The sequence below is a fragment of the Octopus bimaculoides genome, chromosome 2, assembly GCF_001194135.2.
Source record: "Octopus bimaculoides isolate UCB-OBI-ISO-001 chromosome 2, ASM119413v2, whole genome shotgun sequence".
Lineage (NCBI taxonomy): Eukaryota > Metazoa > Mollusca > Cephalopoda > Octopoda > Octopodidae > Octopus > Octopus bimaculoides.
The window spans coordinates 104707530-104713810 of record NC_068982.1 but is presented as its reverse complement, the minus strand read 5'-3'; the positions used below and the strand labels follow the sequence as shown (position 1 = coordinate 104713810).

At 35.9% G+C, this 6281-nt stretch overlaps 1 long non-coding RNA gene across 1 annotated transcript in view; it reads left to right on the top strand.

Moving 5' to 3' along the window:
- The first annotated feature begins 338 nt into the window (after window positions 1-338).
- Window positions 339-6281, top strand: part of LOC128251594 (uncharacterized) — a 7533-nt gene continuing 1590 nt past the window's right edge. The window contains exons 1-2 of the long non-coding RNA XR_008267197.1: window positions 339-405; window positions 5093-5263. This is a non-coding gene — a long non-coding RNA (uncharacterized LOC128251594). The remainder of the gene's footprint in view (window positions 406-5092; window positions 5264-6281) is intronic.

Sequence of the window (6281 nt, the reverse complement as noted above, 5' to 3'; positions counted from 1 at the left end):
AAATAATATTGATAGTCACGTCTTTCCCTAGAGCGTTTTATGCATGAATTAAAAATATCCTTAACTGGGGATCGAACTCAAGAGAGTTTAATATTAAATAAGCCGTATGACGGCTAATGTTGGGAATATACTTTGTCACTTTTGGCTAATATCGGGTAATGTTACATAAATACAATATTTATGATTGAACTGTTTTCCAATAATGAAATGAATACATCAAAACAAATTTCTCCTTCGTTTATATGCTATCAACAACAATAATACTATTTAAGTATCAAATAATTACAGATGTGAATCTTTCTAGTTAGTAATCAAGGAAAGTAAATCTAATAAGAGCAGAGTTATTTCCCTTTAGAGGAAGGACGCACAAAAAGATAGAGAAACACACTGTCAATTAAGAGACTCGTAAGTAATAACGTGTAGTTTATGATCTTCAGAGGGGTTTTTTTCTTTTACTTGTTTCACTCATTGGACTGCAGCCATGCTGGACACTGTCTTGAAGGATTTAGTTGTATAAATCAACCTCCAGTACTTATTCAACTGGCTTCTTTTGCTGAACTGTTAATTTATGGGTACATAAACAAACCAATACCAGTTGTCAAGAGGTAGTGGAAGACACACACACACACATACAGTTTCTGTCGACCAAGTTTATTTATAAGGCTGTGGTTGGCCTGGAGCTATAGTAGAGGACACTTGCCCAAGGTACCATGAAGCGAGACCTGAACCAAAGATCACATGGCTGGGAAGCAGGTTTCTCGACCGCATAACCACACCTGCACACAGTCACAGCTGCACGTAGCTACACTTGCACTTATACAATTTCCTACAATACCTTTCCATGATACCTATTAATAGTTACATGGACTACAATAGCTTTACTAGAAGGCAGTTACATAATAGTCATCATCATCATCATCGTCGTTTAACGTCTGCTTTCCATGCTAGCATGGGTTGGACGATTTGACTGAGGACTGGTGAAACCAGATGGCTACACCAGGCTCCAATCTGATTTGGCAGAGTTTCTACAGCTGGATGCCCTTCCTAACGCCAACCACTCAGAGTGTAGAGCGTGCTTTTATGTGCCACCGGCACGAAGGCCAGTCAGGCGGTACTGGCAACGGCCACGCTCAAAATAGTGTATTTTATGTGCCACCCGCACAAGAGCCAGTCCAGGGGCACTGGCAACAACCTCGCTCGAAAGTCCTTACACATGCCACGGGCACAAGTGCCAGAAAGGCGACGCTGGGCACAGGTGCCATCACAATTTCGCTTTCGCTTGCCCCAATAAGTCTTTGCAAGCTGAGTTTGGTGTCCAATGAAGGAGACGATGTTGGCATGGGTGCCAGTCGTCGAATTTAACTCGATTTTGATTTTACTTGCCTCAACAGGTCTTCGCAAGTGGAGTTTAGTGTCCAATTTAACTCAATTTCGATTCACTTGCCTCAACAGGTCTTCGCAAGTTAAACCAAATTTACACTCAATCACATAAGAATAGTTAATGTCACATAGCTGCTTCACTCTTTCTACTTTGGTTTCTCACTATACACAGTTGAAGTCTTAAATATAGTTTTTCTTGGATGACATTATCCAAAGTGCTCATTTTTGAGATGGTAGGGTGTGGTCTGATGGAGATTTGGTTGCTATTTCTTGCAGTTCAAGTGACAACATAGAGACTCCCTCAAGAGTAGGCGAAACTAATATCAGTGATATTCTGGCATTAGTTCAGTGAATTGTATGCCTCAACAACTGAATTAAGTCAAAAGTCTAGTGAAGGGCAATTAGTATTTACATTGTATTGCCATTGGTTTATATTTGAGAGAAAAATTAAAGGAGAAATTGAGTTCAAGAAGGATACTGTCCTGTAGAGAAAGAATTAGGAAAAATGTTTAGTTTAGGATACATTGGGAAACGGATAAGTTTGATGTTTAAACAGAAGAATTACAGAAAGAACAGGCTGAGAGAAATAATGTGTAGAAGCTAAAGGCAATTTTTCAAGAAATTTATCATCTTCCTTGGCAATAGATTCAGTATTGTTTATAGGTCAAGTGGTAGCACATCCTTGACCTTTTTTCTCAGCCATTGGGTTGCAGTTGCTAGTTCAAATTCTCCATAAAACCTATTTCAGCATACATATGGCTTCATTGCTTGGCTGTCATCCAAATTTCAGAAATTATTTTAACAATTAAAGACAAACTTTCAGGATTGTCTTAACACTTAAAATATGTAGATTCATGTCAAATATGTTGGTTTGTATAATGAATAGAAGTCTTCTTAGCTGAATCTTAAATATTTATTGCAGGTTGAGTTAGGAGTTGAAAATACAACTTACAACATGTACTCTAAGCTACTGTAGACCTCTATAAAGTTACTCTAACCTACCTTTTCTTTATCTTTACATAAAATATCCGATTTAGTGATGTCTTCTTTAACAATTCTTTCATTTACTTCTATGTTGTCTTTAAATTTAAGAACTGTAGTAGACTTTAAAAGACTGCAAAGCATGGGCAATTTGTTGACCATATCTGATGACATGTTCCCTGAAAAAATAAACAAAAAAAACAACAAAAAATAGTGATATAAAACTAGAAGCTTAATAAGATTTTAAATAAATAATTCTAAATTATTAAAAAAATATTGAATTTTCTTGACATTTTTTTCTTTTAAACATTTATAATACTATTCACTTTAGAATTAACATTAGAAATAAAGGTACTAAAGAATAATGAAATGAGTGAATTACAGGATGTTAAGCAACAGGTATAACAGTAAAATTACCTAGTAGTAAATTATTTTTTAGGTTGTTGATATTGCTGCAGTCATGGGTGCACATGTACTACTTTAGGAAGGTCAGCAGACAATATAATGATATGATAACACTGCTTAGTTTCATGTAGGAAACTGGGAAGTAACTGTAGTATTAATAATTAAATGCTCCTTAGTTTGGATTAGCAGTTAAACAATAATTTTTTTTACAAATAACAAAACAAAAACAAATAAACAAACAAAAAACAAAGCAAAATACTTAATGTATAATTAACTGTGATAAGTTAAAGTCAGCAATATCTAAACAATTTAATTAATGGGATTCACAGAAGAAATACACAGGTGTAACACAAACCAATGAGGAAGCCTCTATGTGGTCACTCAACCTAATAGAAAGAGCAGCTTAATCTCTCTCTTATCACATTTGAATCTCTTAAAAAAAGGGAGAAATCACATTGGATACTCTGGTTCTAGCTATAGTATGCTTAAAATTAACAATAGATTAGATGGCTATGTTTGGAATGTCTTTGATCAGAGCTGACTTTGACCTAAACAGCAATAACTGGTGTAACATAGATTATATGCATGGTGTGTTCTTATCATTTCATTGCAAATAATAGTTAAAGTTTATTAGCTGTTTTTGATGTGGTATTAGATAACCCTTCAAACCTATGTTTATGCTGACTCATGGCAAAAGAGGTTGAGCCAACTGAGCAAAGTAGTGAGTAAATGCTTTTAACCATTGTTTTAATTTCATTGGGGAGTAAATTGTCCTAGGATTTAATACTGAAATCATATATCTCATGTTTAAAGTGGGTAAGAAGTTTATTTAGAAGGATTTAGCTGCTGTATGTAGCAGATCAAGTAACAAAGTAGAAGTGCTCTATTGCTGTCTCATGTTATCTAAGTGAATCAAGTTATATCATTATCTACAATGCAGAATATGAGCAAGAAGTTTCCAGAACAATTGTTTCTATTCGCAACCATATAATTTTCTTTATGAAGGACAATTTCATTCAAGGCAGATTGCCTGAAATTTGAGGACAGGAAGCATTCAATTACATTGAGCTCACTTCTTGACTTTTATTTATTCGACAATCCCGGAAGAATGAAAGCAAAGTTGATCTTAGTAGGATATGAATTTGGAAGTAAATAGATATGACAAAATACTGCTTGGCATCTTGTCTGATGCTCCAGTGTTTCTGCAATCCACTGTTCTAGGACAGATAGATAATATACGTACCAAAATGTATGACACAAATCAAATGACGAATTAATGTTGCAGTTAACTTTGATGATCTATTAAAGGTAAAGTGGGTGTTGTGGGCAAGGGAGAAAACTGTACAAATGTAAATATTTAAATTAGATTGATTAATGCTATGGATGAAGGCATTGCATCTGGTCATATTCAATCCCACTCCAAACCATTATTGTTATCAATCTACCTCTCTCCCAGTATGATGTCTACAACGAAAGATTGCATCAGATTGGTCAATATTCAATATCTGCTACACCCTTCAGCACAGTTATCTATCCCCTTTGTGTTACTCACTAGTGACATCTATCATGCTCTTTCTCTCTTACCATTTCCCATCACTATTACAATCACCAACTCTCTTTTACTATCATCTTTCTTTGTTGCTTTCAATCACTCTCTTTTTCTCTCACTCACTTTACTCCCTCCTGCGTTAGTCATTGTTGACACAACACTCTCTCTCTCAGTTCTCTTTCTTCTATTATCTAGTCTCCCTAACTCTCACTGTTCATACTCTGTTTCTATTCAATCTCCTTACCAACAACCACCATATAGCATATCACTGTTTCTCTTCCATGAATACCATCCATACTATCCTCTTACTACTTTGTTTTGTTTCTCCTATCAGGCTTTTTTGTTTTACCTTCTCCATTTTTTTTTTCTGTTATTGCTCTGTCCTCTCTTCATCCATTCAGTTATATCTGACTTAAGCGAACAAAGACAACCAAGTAGTGAGGTTTGTTTAGTCTTGTAGTTGCAAGGCAACTACTCTAGTGTTAGCACCATGATAAAATTTATCTGGTACATTCAGTAAAGTCGTTAGCAAATGAGCAGAAACAATGCAGAGTCAAGAGGCGTTTTTAGTTTTGTCAAGAACTTAACTTCTCTAGTGCTGGTGCCATGATAAAAGATACTCCATAAAGTGGCTGGTGATAGGAAGGGCATCTTGCCGTAAAAATCACATTATAATTTAAATGTATGAGCAAGGTCTGGTCTGCAGTCCATCTAAGACAGAGTTTCTCAAATTTTTTTTTAACTATTATCTATTTTTTTTCATTAACACTTTTTCAGCATGCTCTTGCTGCAATTCAGTGATCTGGCTAAAGTAATTTAATTCTGGGAACTAATTTGAGGCAATGATTACTTGCCACAGCATCACTCTACTATAAAAGAATATTTGAAGTACAACTGCTTGATTTGAGTTATTGATTCAACCTTTAATATGACTTTGGTCAAACTCAGGTAATGAATTCTTAGTGCTTCATATATACTCCAATAACTAGCAACTGAAATTTATCATTATATTTAATTTATAGTGTGTTTTTTATATATTCACATACACATGTATCTTGATTTTTCAGTCTATGTGCAAGTTTACATATGCCAACTTATATCAGTAGGTAGATTATAAGATTAAGAGATGATACTTACAGCTAGAATTGAGAATGTCTAAGCATGTAGATCTGCATATATACATACACATACAAGTCAAGATGCTACCTAATGTTACAGGTGCAGTGGTCATCTTTATCACATAGATGAACATATCCACAAATTTCAAAATTACCTTTTGAATTATACTTTACTCAATTGATTATAATTTACATTCACTGTGGTCATCATCATCATCATCTTTTTAGCATTTGTTTTCCATGCTGGCATGGGTTAGACAGTTTGACTGCAGCTGGTAAGCTGGAGAGCTGTGCCAAGATCCAGACTGATTTGGCATGGTTTCTATGGCTGGATTCCCTTCCTAATGCCAACCACTCTGTGAGTGTAATGAGTGCCTTTTATGTACCACCAGCACAGGTGTGTTTATGTGCCACTGGCATGGGTGCCAGTAACTTGACACCAGCATCTGCCACACCTATGGTTTCACTGGGCTTGATGAGTCTTCTCAAGCACAGCATATCACCAAAGGTCTCAGTCACTTGTCATCGCCTTCATGAGGCCCAGTGTGGTATATATATATATATCTTTTTCTTTATTTACTTGCTGACCAACCTTTTTATTTGCAGTACCAATATAAAATATGCCCCCCCCCCTTCCCGAGAGGTACTACCTGCTTTAAGAACCATTGACCTCAGTTGGCAGTAATTCCAAATAAAATATGACTTGGACTATGGCAACTTGTTCAAAACATGCCAGCATGAAAAGCTCATTAAATGATGATGATGAGGAGGAGGAGGAGGAGGAGATGGTGGTGGTGGAGGAAGAGGAGGAGGAGATGGTGGTGGTGGAGGAAGAGGAGATGGTGGTG